At 38.0% G+C, this 17,647-nt stretch overlaps 1 protein-coding gene across 11 annotated transcripts in view; it reads left to right on the top strand.

The window, feature by feature from the left end:
- Positions 1-11,333: 11,333 nt before the first annotated feature.
- Positions 11,334-17,647, top strand: part of LOC111874375 (alpha-1,3-mannosyl-glycoprotein 2-beta-N-acetylglucosaminyltransferase-like) — an 18,350-nt gene continuing 12,036 nt past the window's right edge. The window contains exons 1-4 of one of the 11 annotated variants that reach the window (XR_004514101.1): positions 11,334-12,512; positions 13,241-13,340; positions 14,533-14,657; positions 16,442-16,627. The gene's annotated coding sequence lies outside the window, so the exon portion shown is untranslated. The other 10 variants (XR_002844552.2, XR_002844549.2, XR_002844545.2 and 7 more) reach the window with 10 other exon arrangements.

A 17,647-nucleotide genomic window follows, 5' to 3' on the forward strand; every position in this document is an offset into this window, starting at 1 on the left:
TTTGTGATAAAGAAATTCGAGCAAATATAGTAGAGATAATTAAAATACGCATTTTGCATATTTTTTCCATGAGTTACCTTTTCCGACGTAGTAAAACAAAAATGAGCGAACCCACCATAATACTTATGCTGTTCATAAATAGACTAAATTTAAAACCAGTAAATTCTAAGGGTTTCTGACGGCGGTGCATAACACTCATGATTACTGAGTTTTTAACTTTGTCCATCGTCCACTCCAGTGACTGAAGTTAGCTCTTTCTAATAGACACAACACAGTAGGTGTTTCCAAACCCCACATGAGGGCAGAAACAGGTCAGTTTTTTAGAAAATTTATGTTCTTTTGTGCTTCAGATACTGGGTCCAGTGACAGGTTAACTCTTCTAACGAACCCAACAAAGCGTGTATTTCCGGGCCCTCGCCTGAGGACGGAAACAGGTCCAGTTACCGAAAACCCTAAATAATGTTGTGTTTTCAGTAGTCGTTAAAACCACTATTACAGTATTATATTCATGTTTGTTATCCAACTGCTTCCCTACCAATTAGTGATTTAAATGACTTGGACGTAACGCATTTCGGCCATACAAGACCATCCTCAGCGTTGCATTGCCTAGAGTCACAAAAGCTGGACCCCATTGTCAAAACGGCTGGTGAAATTTTGAGGGGGGTTTTGAAGACTGGATTCTCATGTCAATATCATTAAAGTGACTAATGTGAACAAACGTATTCGAATGATAAATATTAATATAGTCATTAAAAGCGACACTTATTTGGGAACATAGAGCTATACAATACTCTCAGGCACAGAGCAGAGAAACACGAAAAATGAATTTGTTTCTGAATCACCTCTATACCTTGTGCTTGTGGTACAGTCAAATCTCAGAATAAACATTTCTACATCACCTCATCCAACTGCTACGAATAAACAACCTTATGTAACATCTAGTCTACATAAGTAAACACGCATACTTAAACCGAATTTGTCAACTTACTGTCAGAGTCTATTCTGTCAAGGATCTAGCATTCGGTTTCATACACGTACATTCATATGTGTTCGCTTATGAAGGTATATTTCCAGATCCCTCTTGTATTACAATTAATAGTAAGGAAAATAAAACCACCCATGTATAAAAAGAGAAATTGTGAGTCCATATTCACTATGGCTTTAAAAACTTAAAATTCATCTGAACTGAAACATAATGATATGTTTTCATTTCCCAATATTATTTTAGCTTTACTACTAATTAAGTGACATTTAAAATGAAAGTGTGCATACAAAACATATAGACTACACTAGTTCGAATAACCATACATCATCTGGAATATGATAAAGTGTTTCCGGGCCGAATGGGACGGCAACCCGGCTTCTGCCCACCCCTGTTTTAAATCAATAGACCTATATACCATCCCGTCTATAGCTATTATACTGCAGAGGAAGCTGTTATGCAAAAAAATTTCTACATTTTTGGAAGGATAAAGCATATATTTCAATCTGTCAAGTAAAAAATTAGTAATGCATATTAAGAATTTACAAATTTATTGATGTTATTAATATTTTGAAGCCTGAAATTTATCTAAATAATATTTAAACATCAAGTTAATTAACCAGAGAAAAAATACTGTTTCTCCATTACAAAGAATAATCAGCTAATGATCTTTTGGAAAATAATTTTTTATTCTGGGAACAATAACCATAAGAAACACACAAATTCACCCTTTGGATAAAATAGAGAGCGTTTGCATATTTGTGCTTTAAAAGGTGGATAAATCTCTAACAATGTACACTGGCCATTCAGCAGGTTAAAATCTAATACTTATCTCCCTTTCACCAAGTAGCACGTCATAATCGTCAGACGAAAATATCAACTCCTGGTTGAGGTTTTGACAGCGCTGAGCAGTCATGTTATGGTACTGTCGATTACAACATCCTGTAACCTTATTGGTGGCTACCATCTTGTCGGAGCGCAACGCTTCCTTCCTCGTACGGGCAAACTTAGCTGCTACCCCAACTTTTGAAGCAATTTGTTGCCTTGAGTATCAGTAACAATCTACCGCACTGTAATGCCACAACAGAATTATCTCTGCATGCAAAACAGCCGCACATTGAGGAGTGATGTATGCAGTTGAGGCTTACAGTACTCTGCCTGCACTACTCACTACTGAGAAGCACAATAACATAATTTTTCTGTAAAGTGTCCATCAATGAAAACTGTCTCTTACGATTCCGGCGAGAACTAACAGGCCGCGCCATAGCTGAAGCGGTTAGTCGCTGGCTTCCCACCGCGGTGGCCCGGGTTCGATCCAGGGTTTGGTCAAGTGGGATTTGTGGTGGACAAAGTGACTCTGGGGCAGGTTTTCTCCGAGTACTTCGGTTTCCCCTGCCAATCTTCATTCCACCAAATTCTCCATCATCACAATCACCCGGGGCAGGCTACAATAGGCCAATCAGTGGCAGCCGTGCCGAGTGGACCCAGTTTGACTTCCCCCCCCCACTAACCGAAAAAAATTAATTCCGGCGAGAACTTCACATCTTTCATAATTATTTCCATCTAGAGCAAAAAGTGTGCGGTTCCGACAGTCGCTGCACGTTTTTGTCTTCAAACTTCTATTAAGAGTGATAGAATTTCTCGGTCGACCAACCTCACAAATCTGGAGCAGATATTTGACGTTTCCAAGGTTTTCCTTATCTCCATCATCAAGGAATTATGATATCGGCAGAGAAACTTTCCGAAACATAGGACCGTTCGGAGTAGATGATGATGACAGCTGTGAAGGTATTCGAAATGTTGATCTTCTGCTCCAGCAATTGCGAGGCTGATCTTCCGAGAAGAATTAATTACAGTTGAAACTTATTAACATGGAAATAGAAATTCTGATGGCTTCCAAATAAATTCCCTGTTCGAAAAGTGCCTCGGCTTCGCATCCCAAGAAGAAAACTAAATTATATTCTGCATTGGTTATGTCAAATTCTTCATGAACAGAGTGCATTTTCAACGCAATTGTCCCTCAGAAATGACCCAAAGAGTATGTACGTAAGAGTAATAAATTTCCTGACCTGTTGTGGTCAGCAGAAAAAAAGTAAAGGTATTCCTGTTAAGGGGGGCACGCGGTAGCGTAGTTGGTTGAGGGGCTATGCTACAAGCCGGAAGGTCGCAGTTTCAAGTCCCGATGAGGTCATTGGATTTTTTTCAATTGACCTAATCCTTCCAGCTGCACTATGGCTCTGGGGTTCAATCAGTCTCTAACAGAAATGAGTACCAGGAATTAATTAAATAATTTTCCTGAGGAGTAAAACGCGGACGGCGCCTAAGGCTGACAATCTTACCGCCATCTTTCAGCCGATTATCTAGAAAATGTGGGACCCTCAACGTCTCACAACCCTATGGGCCTTCAAGGTCTGTTAGAAGGATTGCTTTACTTTTACTTATTCCTGTTAACAAGCCTTGGAGGCCCATAGGGTTTTAATGGCGGTAAGGTTGTTAGCCCTACGCGCCGACTGCCCTTTACCTCCGAGAATATTCCTGGTACTCATTTCTGTTAGATGCTGAGTAGACCTCAGAGCCATAGTGCGGCTGGAAGGATCAGGTGAATTGAAAAATCCAATGACCTCATCGGGATTCCATCCCGCGACCTTCCGGCTTGTAGCATAGTGTCTCAACCAACTGCGCTACCGTGTGGGAAACATAATTCCTATCTAATTATTCCGACATGGAAAGCATGCTTCCCAGACTGGAACTAAGTTTAACTGTACTTTAGAAGGAAGAATATAAAACATGGAGGATTAAGGGTAGGGGCCAACCATCTCCTGAGATGTAACGCTGTTAAATACAATCAGAAGCCCACCGACGTTTCGAAGAAATGTGCTGTCTTCATCTTCATGTTCAAAGAATAAGCCGAATAGGAAACAAATAGGAAGCATAGGGCAAGCATAACCCTGAAGATGGAGGCAGTAGATTCTATCAAAACGTTGGTGTACTTCCACCGGATTATATTGTTGTGTGTTTCAGAAGACAACACTCTCCATAGTCACGAATCTGAAAGCTTCAAATACGTGGAAATGTTCAATTATAATTTATTTACAGTTGAGGAATATTTTAATTGGATTTTAATATTTCATAAGCCATGGCGGAAACAAAGACTTCATTGTCCAACGCATGAGGAACTCCTATGTTATGTGTCTAAGGTCTGTCATTCATATACCACAGAAATTATGTATCGCGCCTATATAGTTGACAATATTAGACTCACCACATTAACGGCACTGACCCATTTGCAAATAAATTTCACGCCTTTGATATTCCAGAGTAATGGCCACTTGTACACACAATTATATTTTCTGTTATACAGAGTAGGTCATAAATCACACACCACAGACTTAAAATTTATAGTTGTAGAATGTATTCTAATTTGTTTGTAATTCTTTTGAAGTTTTTAATAAAAGCTTCACTAAATATGTATATAGACTGACTAGGTCTTGACTAACGGCCTCAGAGATCACCATACCTCACACTTCCACCATTAACCTATTTCTCTTTAGTTTTAACTTGCTACAGTCAGTAATGACAACATGGTTGAAGCGATATTGCATGCCAATGATTACTGTGGCTAGTAATTACTATGACTAGTACTGGTTATTAGACATCCTGTCTTTACTATTGTTTACTATGGTTGCTGGATTTCGAAAGAAACAGCAGTATTATTATCATTACAAGTACGTACTTCGTTTCTTTCATTAAATGTATATTATCACCGAAAAAGACACTGTACGTTAGGGCACTATGACTAAGTTTTGTGCAGTAGACTCAAGATTTTTAGTTCTACCTAGAATCTCTTGTTTCCTTTATGGTTATTTAAAAACTGTTGTTCAGAATGAAACACTGAAATAATACAAATCTCAGAAACTATGTATACGTGGAGTTGTTAGGTGATGTAAAGTTGATATTGGTCACTTTAAGAACACGCTTTAGTCCTGTGGTAAGCGAGTTATGACCCACTCTGTAAATATGTGATACTAGTGGACAACCTTCTGATAAGAATAAATAATTTAAGTAATATAAAAATTTAACTGCGTGTTATGTCTGTTCTAAAGGCTTTTGCAGTGCCGTAAAAAATGAAGTGATATATGCCATTATTTTGAAAAGAAATTGGCGATAAAATTCAATTGAACACTTAACGGTAAAAGGCGTATATCATCATTTGTCAATCGTTTTCACTTTACTGTAAGTGGCTAAGAAACAAGAAGGGACAATATTCTGCCATTGATATAATTCAGTGTGACTAATGACATCATTATTCCTATCATGGCTAATGTTGATACAGTTTAGAGATCTGACTTTAACTTGAAGCTAAAGTTGGTGCAACTTTGGAGTACAGAATTTAAAATGAATGAATATGAATAATAAAACATTTTTCTTTATGTAGTCCCATGATGTTTATCAATGTCTGTATAACGAAAATACTGTCTGAAAGATCCATTGTGAACTTACAAGTCAACTTTGAACCTGAACTATTTTCTAAATCGATATATTCTGTGTCGAAGAAAAAAATACCCTATGAAAATCGTGAAGTCCCTATTATCATTATCTTACTTCAATTAGTCACCATTTTGAATAATATAATAAACAATCAACTGTATTTTATATAATAAAAATGGATTTGTACGTCGCTCATATAGTATACGATTTTGCTGTACAAAAATTTCTCTGAATTATCTCTAACAAAGTATACCAACTGATGTGGTCATATTATACTTGTTGTCATTCGAAAGAAATTAAAATGTATTTGTATCTTCGTTACAATAATCTCACACCACCTGCAACATGACTTCACTTGTAAGCGAAATGGTGCTGAACTCTGATACATCTCAGATCTTCCTAGTGGTTGTGATTCAACTTATTACCAGCTGCTGTAGTTACCGTGACATAAAATACAGTGCAAAGGTTTCATTTTAATGACAATCTTTTGCCAGAAGTAGATACAATGCTTATCCTAATGGTCACACAAGACGCCGGATTCAGCTGGAGAATTACCAGTGCAAATATTTGTACAAGTCCTTTTCGAATCGCTCCTACATGAAAATCTTCGCAGGACATTAGAACATGAATGGGACATTAAAGGATTTAGAATTGGAACAAAAAAAATAACTTACAAATACCTACTTTATTATGAAATAGTTTGGGGTCCCGGAACAACTCGGCATCTGTCCCTGGATTAATCGAATTTCAGTAATAGGTACGGTGTCTGACAAACGTATAGATCAGTAATAACCGGTCGCAATTCAATGTATAAGAATAATGTAAAATTCTGAATTTTTTCTTCATTCCACAGAAATACAAGGAATTCAGTTGAAACTAAGATACATCTTCCACCGAAATAGTGACACATATATTCTGTGTCCGTAACAATTTAATATTAACTAGAAATAAATAGCTGAATCACTTAAAAGAGCCTATTTCAGTGCAGTCAACTTAAAATAATATTACGAAAGATTCTAATAGAAAAAAAATATTTAATGAATTTTGAGTAATTAATTATGTTATTTTAAGTAGGCTGCAAAGCGCAATTTTAGCGCGCATCAAAGCAGTGTAACCGTTTGGACACATTCAAACACCTGAACATGGTCGTCTGTGGCCGAAACATGTTGTGTTAGTGTTAAATTGTGAATTTGTTTTAATGATTGTTGCATCATTTGCGGAATTGATACACAGGCGTTTAATTAAAGATGTGCACCAGGATGCTGAAATACAGAACTAGGACCAAAATCAGTGATGGATCAAAATTCAGACTGTAACAGTGGCCAACAATGTTGCAAAGCATTTCGCTCTACCCAGAATAGCTAATCCGTTTTTCTTGTATATTGTCAGAATTGTACTTCACAAAACTAGAAAATCACTCCAACCCAGTTCTTCAACCACTACTTCAACCTCACCAAAATCGAAGACTCAAAAGAATTTGGCCAACAGATCTAAGGAACTGAGGAAAACATCACTGGATGTTTATTGCGCTCACCCCATGAAGAGTGTACAAATAGCTTTTGTATTGTACATCAATCAGATCATTAACTTATAGATTGTACAATCTGATTGTCAATAAAGGAAACTAAAAAAATGTCAGAATTCACTACATCGAGAAACATTTAGAATTAAATTTTGAATTAAAGAACTGCATTTTATGCCATACCAAAGAGATCTTGTGTTTCTTTAAGAAATTCGATACAGTTTAAGTTGGATTCCTGTTAAGTAGGAATTATTTCGGACGGATATAAATGAAAATATAATTCTCTTAGCAACTTTGCAACAGGGCATTTCCCATACCTACGATATGCAACAATTAAATCCTAATATTTTGCTGCTTATTAACATAAAAGTATTGTTTCAACACCGCATGAAATGACTTGCGCAAAACCAGTGGTTTTCGTTGTCCAGCACTCAATCACTTGGTGCTGAACACGAGAACTGAAACCTAGTTTTCAGTGTGGTCTTGACCATACAAAATTGCAACATTTTCAACTATCACAGAATATGTTTCATTTCTTTCCTGCTGGTGATCTGTTACACCACTTTCACATTGAGGTCTTCTGGGTTATCACATCGCAGAGTCTGGTAGATAGACGTCACCGGGATGGAAGTGGTATGTTGAAATGTTGGTACCCATCTATCAAACCACACGGTATTATAATCCAGAAGGCCACAGTATGATTTTTCACCTCCGTGAAAACCTCAACTCTTTAATATCCCTTAGAAATATTCTGCCAAAACACAATTTGTTATTCAGAAAGCTGGTTTTGAGTTTTAAGACGTTGACTAGGAAAGAAAAGAGAGCAGTTTTATTTCGAATGTCACAAATTGTCTCTATTTTTGTCAGAAGAAACTGAGGCTTATTAACTAGAATTTTCTTCAGCTTGCGCCTACGCCACTGATTTTGGTGATTTCACACCATGAGTCTAGTTCTGATGATAACCATTCGCTTGGAAGGGAAATCATGCTGGTGATGTCCTGTGGATATATTTTTGTGAGCTCCCGATAGATTGCGCTGGATGTTGTGCGGAACAGATGTGTGTCTGTGTGCTGTATGAAAGTTGTTCTCATAACATAACTGAATGAATGCTACAGTACGTCTTAAAGTGTATTAAGAGGAAAATAATGTAGATAGTAGAATATATTGTACAAAAGCAATCTGTACCCTGGTGTTTTTATTTATGGACTTAATAGTATAAGAAAGCTTTAAGGTAATAAACAAATCAACATTCAACTAAAACCTTAAAAGAAATATCATTATGAACTGTAAAAATCTTAAACCTGTACAGAGTTGCTGTATACGTTACCTTTAGGGTAATTTTATGTAAGTGTGCGCAGGCATTCCAAGGACGCAATTATGTTGTGAATCAAACAGTTTAGTGGAAGAGTGTTGTGGTTCATGTGCTGTTTTGCAAACCTGGGTTGTGCAATAAAGAATGTACATAATCCAGTTCTGATGGCTATGAAAGAGTCCCGTTGTACCCAACCCTCAACAAGTACCACAAACTCCTATTTGCGTGCAGTATTCCGTGGATACACACCCTAGTCCTCCCGATTCTATCATCCTTCCCATAATACAAGACGAGATATAGTTTTTTCAAGACAGCCTTTTTATACAGTGAAAATTAAGTTCACTTATTCATTAATTGGGAAAACTTTCTAAAGGTCTACTCAAAATGGATAAAATTTTGAGAAATTACGTGGTGGCGTAGTTGGTTGAGGGGCTACGCTACAAACCGGAAGGTCGCGGGTTCAAGTCCCGATGAGATCATTGGAATTTTTCAATAGACCTCTTCCTTCCAGTCGCACTATGGCCCTGGGGTTGACTCAGCCTCTAACAGAAATGAGTACCAGGAATTAATTAAATAATTTTCCTGGGGAGTAAAGTGCGGCCGCCGCGTAAGGCTGACAACTTTACCGCCATCTTTGAGCCGATTGTCTAGATAGTGTGGGACCCTCAACGTCTCACAATCCTATGGGTCTTCACGGTCTGGTACAGGGATAACTTTACTTTTTTTACTTTACGTTGTAATGTACGTAGATCCTAAAGGGTTCTGACGATGGTGTGTAACACTTGGATTTGCTGGCTTTTTGGACTTCGTCCATCGTCTGGTATTCTAAAGAGCACTAAAGACAATGTTTCCGTTTCCTTCCTCAGATGAAGAGATAGGAGACACTTACTCTGTTTGGTTAGCGGCCTCCGTAGTCTAGGGGTAACGTTCCCACCTCGTGACTCAAGGTACGCGGGTTCAAACCCGGCGGAGGTCGTGGAATTTTTAAGGGCGGAAAACTTCAGGGAACAAGTCCTCCGGGAGGGGACCACTGAGCCAAATTCATGAAATTTCCCGCCCAACAGTAAACTCTAACGCCTCTGGTAGATGTGGGAAGCATCGAGATACCGCTGAGCCAGTAGAGGCCGAACTCGCTGGCTGAGTAGGGACTGATGACACGCACCAGTACCGGTAGGGAATAGAGACTGGTAGAATATCATAGGGGGACGCACAATGGACCAACAGTTGGTCTAAGTGCATGGGGAAACCCACCCTCTCCAATACAATACAATACAATACAATACTCTGTTTGGTTCGCTAGAAAGAGCTAACCTCAATCAATGGACTGAAGAACAGGAGGTTAGACCTCCCTAACAGACTCAACTGAGTACGTGTCTCCCACCTCCTCACATGTGGACGGAAACAGACCCAGTTTCTGAAATGTTGTGGCTTTTAGTGTTCTTTAGAATACAGGTCGATGAAATAAGACCAAAACCTTCTTAATGTCTAGTGCAAAAATATGAGTACGAAGAACCACAAAGAATTAATTACTGCAGAGCTGAAGTGAATCTCTGGGACGTCCCACCATATTGCGTGTGGAGAAGTCTGCTTCGTACGCACGTAAGGAACAGCGGATTTTAGAACATCTGACATCTGGGAAAACGCACTCAACTCTTACAGTTTAATATTCATATAGCCTGTAGAACAAGGGATACAAATATGGAATACTATTTGTTTTCGGATTCTCCCGTCCTCCGCGTTACACAGAGACGGTATTTTGTTAACAGCGTTAGCTAATATGAGCGTCTGAAGGAGAATTTGTGATTCTTGAAAGATATATAGAAGGCCCATAAAAAAGTTCGTTAAAACAAATTGCTATATGTTCGTAAGCATGGTAGACATGACAAAAGAAAATGATGAAAAATAATTAAAATACGCGCCAATAAAATTCCATATGTGCACCTCTTGTAATTTAGCTGATACCGAAACGACATTAGTTATGTCTCGCCCCAGATATCTTTCTCTTTTTCTACTGAGACTAATACATTGGGGGCTGCTTTTCTTGACATGACCGAAAACTTGTTCTAACCATCCTGGAATAAGGTGAACCTTCGCCCACATTCCGTCCCGACAAGCGCTACTATAACGCCATCCACCAGTTCATCATACCGGTGTGTCTTCAGAAGGTTCACCATATTGTCCCTACTTCATTACTATTACGAAATTTTCCCTCTCAAGCAACTAATTCTTCTACTGCTATACGCCTCTCCTACCAAATATTCTCAAATATTTTATTTATTTTTGCTATGAAAATTTATTGTTGTATTGCAGGTACAAGGACCGCCTCTGTGATCTAGTGGTCAGAGTTCCAGGCTACAGATCCAGAGGTCCGGGTTCGATTTCCGGCGCTACCAGATTTTCTGAGAACTAGTGGGTCTGGAACGGGGTCCACTCAGCCTCGTGAGGATAACTGAGGAACTATTTCAAGGAATAGCGGCACCGGTCTAGAAAACCGAAACTAACGGCCGTGGGGATTCGTTGCGTTGACCACGCGACACCCTCTATCCGTCAAAGTTGGCACTAACTTCGCCGACAAGCGGCGGTCGCTCGATCTGCATAGTTCACTTGCAGACTAAAACCACGGAATTTTTTCTTTGTTTGTTTATTACAGATAATAGTTTGAAATATCAGTTATGGGTTGTGTAGCCGTCCTTGCACTGCGCTTAATTGTTCCTTTCACAGGTTATTGTCGTAATAATGACCGTTTATAATTTCACAGAATTCGTTGTTTTTTTTATATAATGCTTCGACTCAGTCGGCCATTATCACTGGGTTACACACTTTAAATTAAATAATGCCTTTTTTCATGGAACGTCTTAATTAACTTTCATCGTTTAATCTATATTATACTACGGTATATTAATGTATTCAGTATTATGTATTGATGATACGAAGCATGCGGAGAGAGAGATAAAGTAGTTTATCCTGTACCCATGGATCCCCACCCAAATGGTTGCAATCAAATTATTTATATATAGTGAAAAGACGCAGTTAGGTTAGCATAGATTTCGGAATTACTAATAATAAAATACTCCGTTGTTTTAGTCCGCAAGCAAACTATACCGACCCAGAGAAGTTACCAATACCATGAATAAGGCATGAATTCAGTCACACGTTTGGTTTCTGTAATGGACGAAGCCGACCGATAAAAACTGGTAATGTCTCAGCCCACGAGGCTGTGGTTTTTTCATACAGCAAGCTGTATGAAAAATCCTAGTTTTCGGGATCCCCCACCCGTTCATCATAGAGCCCGTATAGTGGAAGAAGTAAAGCCAGTGATCCCAGTTATTTAAGTACTTGTGGCGGCGTGACCTTCAGTTGAGGCTGACAGCTATTCAGAGATAGTTTTTACTTAAAGGTGTTCAGTTGTGTGTAATATCTGGATATATAACATATAAAGAATTTGTACTCTATGGTGGCCGGTGTTTTCATTAAATAAATTAAGCTCACATCAGTTTGGCTCACCTTTCAGAGATAACAACATCTGCACAAGACAACAGAGGAATCATAACCTAGCATTTCCAACCAACGTCCAACAACGAACACTTGGACGCATAAACTTCGGAATTTTATTTATTGAGGGAGGCGCAGCAGAATTTTTCGAAGTATCTGATGATGATGTTGACGACTATATCGGTCGAAACACGTAATGCACCAGTGATATGAAAAATAATTTATAAATCAAAAACACAATGAATGTCAAATAGATTCGAAATGAAATTACAAGTTCTCCATTGAGAGGGTTAAAGTAGGACTGATGTGTTGTGGTTCAGTAGCATTCGTCACAACACCACGCTCTACATAAATCCTGTAATATTTATTCCATTGAAGAGCTGAGACTGCTGAGATACGTATGATCAGCAGTATTCAACTGCCAGGGCTGAGGAAGGCAGTGAGAATTTCCCTGATTAAGCCAGCCTTTATGCTTGGATTGAAAGCTAAAGCTGTACCGAATGTGACTTCCAGCCAGCATTAGAAATGGGAAACACAAGGTCAGAGGGAGCAAAGGTTGATCTAAGGTTCACTCTTGACAGGATGACTCTGAAGCTTGTTCTCATAGTTCTCTTCTTGGTGGTTACTTTTTTCTGATTGTCCTTCTGTTTGACTTTGGAATTTCTCCAGAACACCAGATCTGCTAGTGGACTACTGGAAACACATCTCAAAAGGCTGTTAAGTATCTTCAAAATGATTTTCATTTTGTGCATCCTGTTTTGTTATTATATACTAATGCTAATGTAAAATTGTATCTTTAAAATGTTATGCTCTTTAAGCTTGGTATAAAACACCACACTGGCCTGCAGCTACAGAAATGGTGAGCAGGTATGACAGAATTTCCAGTGTTCATGTGAAACTCACTTCATGTGAGGAGTGTGTGATCACAGCAGCTGCTTGTTTAGAAACATGTTATACAACACCATCAGACATTGTGTAAGACACACAAAAATATGCAGTAGAATGGCTAAAGGGCCACAATGCTTCTAAACTACAAATTTGACTTTATGCAACATTTACAACAAGCATATGCTTTGTATCTCCACAACAGTGTTTCTGACCACCAAAGGCCTTTCACATTCATGTCTACATTCGCTGCACTCTACTGTACAGGTTACAACAAAAGAATGAATGAACTATTTATTTCTATTTTGACACATTTGTATCCAATTAATTACAAAATTAATTGCTATTATGTTATTAAGATTGTTGAAATTTTCAAATAACTCATTTACATACAGAACAACAATAAAAAATTGTAATGATTAAAATGGCAGTACACCAAAATTATTCTTATGCAAGTTGTTAATTCCAAATATAGGAAATAGATAGCTCTAGCATTCATTATTAGTATAAACAAATAAGCATGAATATGAAAATTGTGTATTTATGATTTCTTGCCCAGTCCTAGGTTCCCAGGGAACCTTGGTTGAGAAAGGCTTTCCTTGACTAATAACAAATTGCTGGCTGCTTTAACAGAGGATTGTTACTAGAATCAAAGCAAGGTAGGTGCAAAGAACACATAACTCTTTAAGAGGCACCATACCATGGAAGTCTTTCAGAATTCCATGGAGTCAGTACAAGACTAGTATATATACCAAGCTCAAAAAACTTTATACCCATCTTGCACCAGAAATTAATGTTTATCTCGCAACAGTAAGCATTTCAAAATATCACTAAATACAGTTGTTCTGATTCGAAATTTCCAACTTGCAGTTGAATTAATTCCTATTTTGAGCAAGTGCGACTTCACTAGTCATTCATTGCTCAGATAACCACTTAGAAAACATGTTTCAACTACATGGTGATTAAACTAGTGCAACAAAATGCTGAAATACAATTTCTAGTAAGTGTCTGACTGTATGTGAACATATGTCAGATTGAAAGAAATTTCTCTACCTACATTGGCATATGTGGACTGTATATAAGTGTGTTGTTGCCTACACTGCTAAGAAATGTCTGATTTCAGTGCCTAAACTTACATGTACTTGATCATGTAAGTCAGACCGTCAACACAATATAAATAGATAACTTCCATAAGAAGAGAGAATATATTCAGTTCTATCATGTACTTATTCGTTATATACAGGTGTATTCTACATGTTTCGACCTACTTGTATGTCATCATCAGGCATACCCCATAAAAACGCAAACTGATTTTCTTGAATTGGGTTCGTCTAATGTAGATCCCTATTATGCAGTTGGTAGTTGTTATTAACTAGTGAACATACCTTCAGATAATGTAAACAATTTTGTGTGCAAGGTCTTGATATTACAAGATTGTTATAAATGGTTAGGAATTAATAAAATTATTATTTTTAGTAGATGGTGTCCTAAGAATTGAAGTGAAAGTTAAGGGTTGAGTTAGATATTTAAAATGTGTTTGTAATTTACAATCATGTCAAATTAAATGATTTAGTTCTAAGTAAATTCCTGTATAAAAATAGTTTCCATTCTCAGGTTACAGGATAATGTAAGGAATCCTGACCCTTTGTCCCCCAGCCATGGCTAAGTAATCCTGTCAATACTAACGAAGCAGAATAACTTAATCAAACAGCATGGTTTGTGGAGACTGAGGATGTTCAAAATATCTAGTGAAAAGATCATTCGAAAAATACATGTTAATAATCAAACTGTAAATGGATTATAATTAATGGTTGTGTAAGCAAGCATTATATAAAGGTTACTGTTTGACAGTTCTGGAGAGGCGGCTGTGAAGAGATTGTTATATCAGGACTGATGTCAGAGTGAGCCATGAAGGTGCAACAGTGGAATCCCCCCCAACTTTTCTGTACTTCCTGTGAAGATGTACAGTGTGGATGGTATGTAACTAACACATGAGATTTTGTCTGTACTGTTCTTAGCCTGAACATCTTCTTTGAGTTGCTAGCCATTTGTGTATTCTAGAGCCCTCAGACACAATCTCACCCCAGATATTAGTTGCTCAGTCACAGAGAGAAGAATTGTTCCTCAGATTAGACCCAGCCACTTTGTTTGTATTTCTCATTATTCACTGCTAATCAGTCCTTTGTTGAGTGAGTGCTGTAGAGTCAGTCAGTCTAGCTGAGGATAGGGTGTAGAGTGTATCAACAGAACTAGGTAAAAAGAGTACTGGAATTTTGGAGGACTTTGCTGGCATGAGGATCCCATGAGTTTGGTCTGAGAGAAGCGAACAAGTTTCTGCATCACTAAATGTATACCATATTCGCAGATTCTGTGTCAGGTTGCATCATCTTGATTTAGCAAACTCGTGGGTTAATGCACTTTAAGGGAATCAATATTTCAACCCACTTATGTAACACATGGTGCACTCAAATTTAGGCTTTGTGAAGCTTGGAATATAATATGTATTTTACGGGAACCGCCGCTGAATGTAAGTTCACCGTCGCTGAGATTGACACGTGTCGAATAACTGCTCTCAATCCTCCCCTGTTCAGTGAACTTGTCATTCAGCTAAGTTCAGGTATGTCAGAGCGCCGCTGACCGTGAAAGAAGGTAGGTGGGACTCGTGTGTTCAGTGATATGTTTATCTGAAGCTACATACTTTGTGTGGTATAGCAGCCTGCAGTACCGTGAGTTGTGCTAATTAGAGGATTTGCAAGTATCTGTGGCTTTGTACTAATTCATATTAATTGAATGTGGTGTTGAAAAGTGAAGAAAGCACGTTAAAGTAGTTTGCTTGGCGAACAGGTTATGATACTTTCCGAAGTGGCGTTGTTTCCAAATATTACAGTGTTCATTACATTTATATATAGCAGTCTTATCAATTTTAGTATTGTCATTTCATTTGAAATTGCATATGTCGTGACTAAGATGCGCATAATTACAGTTTTCAAGAGATAATTAGCATCAAGAATTACGTGAAAATTTTGAGGGAATTCTGGCGGAAATTTTTGATGTAAAAAGTGCTTAATATTTTAAGTGTTATAAGAGTGGACTTATTTTAAAATTCATAAGTATATGTTTGTAACGTTTTAGTGTCACTCGAAATTTCGTGCTCTCCAGAAACTGCATAATTCGTTATTTACTAGCCAGGGCCTCCAATGTGACGTCACCATTTACGTATCTTGTTTTGTCATTAAAGTCATACGTCTGTATTTCCGTCATTTCATATTAACAGTGACATAACAACTCCAAGGATAAACTAACTGCAGTTACATCGGTTTGCGAGGGAAGAGTGAATTATTATAAAAATATCAGTTAATGGAAACGAATTTTGTGTTCTCAAGCAAACATGAAACTTAAACTCGTTAGCTTTATGATGCACAGAGGTATAGCAACCACAGAGTCCGAATACCTCGCTACTGACGCTGCTGCCTTCCAAGCCGACACTACTCCGATTGAACCCAGTGCGGTGCTATATGCTTGTGTTTATTTTTTCGTGAATTAATTCAGTTTCTGTTGACATGGCTGGTCACGATCACTTCCTCCTGCACACTCTCCAACAGGTAGTTTACATGATTTTGTTCCTAGGTAGAATGACATCTGATAAATTGTTACCCAGTAACCGTATAATTATATTTCTTAATAAGTTATTAATTCTGATTGGTATGAAGAGACACTGTACAAGGTCAGAAGCTATTTGAAATGTTACTTTACCTTGTAGAAGGTGTGTGAACAACTAAGCACTGAGCGCAACACTGCACGAGTCTCACCCAGGTTGGTATTTATGTAGCAATTTGATATCAAATCATGTTTCGCATCAGTCCTAATAGGATTATTTCTAATTATACTTAATTTGTAATTATTATCTCGTAAGTAACCTATGGGCATGTACTGTCTTCGCTCGCTTGGAAACCGGGATAGTGGGTTCGAATCCCACTCAAGGCATGGGTGTTTAGTTTGTGTTTGTGTGCGTGTGTCTGTGTTTGTGTACAGGTAGAGGCCTTGCGAAAAGCTGATCACCCGCCCAAGGAGTCCTACCGAACGTGTAAGAGCTAGAAAACCTGAAGTGAACGGAGAAGTTCATGGAGGTAGGCCTAGGCCCTCTGGGGCTGTAGCGACAAATATATATATATATAATTTGTATGTACGTAATTCGACATAATTAAGTTGTTTAGTATCGCTGTTAATGGGATTATTTCTAATAATACTTTAATTATTATTATCTCTATGTAACTTAATGGATACCGAAAAACTGTAGAAGACATAGGATGGTTAGTTTTATATTATAGCTGGAATATGAATGACTTGACACAGGAAGGGAAAATTCAGTTGCCATCATAATGGAATTATTTATAATTAGTCTCCATTATATGTAGTATACTGTAGTTGTAGTTATTGCTGTGGTATCCTGTAATTAATTGTATGCAATACTGCATTATGTTTGGAGATGCTACATGGATGCTAGTAGCCCTTGAGACCGGGTTATATCCTGACATCAGAGAAATAGGATTTAGTGTAAGTCTGTCTGAGAACCTAGCTACCAATGTACATCAGCAAAGCATAACCATTGACACACAAGTACTGGGATGCTTCCTCCATTTCACATTATCCATGTTTTTTTTTTACCACATTATCACTTTTCCTGGATAGTCTCTTTCCAAAAGCAGAGATACCATATATGCGAGATGTTTCCTCTGGAGGCAAAACAATCCGGAGGTAAACTACTCCCCCAATCGGATCTCCGGGGGGGAGTGTTTCTAGAGGAAATGTCATGCAGGCGTTACAACAAGAAAAAGTGCGAAGATCAGAAGAAACAGCATGGATACAAGATTGGAACATGGAATGTCAGGACCTTGAATCAAGCAGGAAAATTGGAGAATTTGAAAACGGAAATGCAGAAGAATGAAGTGTCTGTTCTAGGTGTCAG

Source organism: Cryptotermes secundus, unplaced genomic scaffold (genome assembly GCF_002891405.2).
Source record: "Cryptotermes secundus unplaced genomic scaffold, Csec_1.0 scaffold197, whole genome shotgun sequence".
Lineage (NCBI taxonomy): Eukaryota > Metazoa > Arthropoda > Insecta > Blattodea > Kalotermitidae > Cryptotermes > Cryptotermes secundus.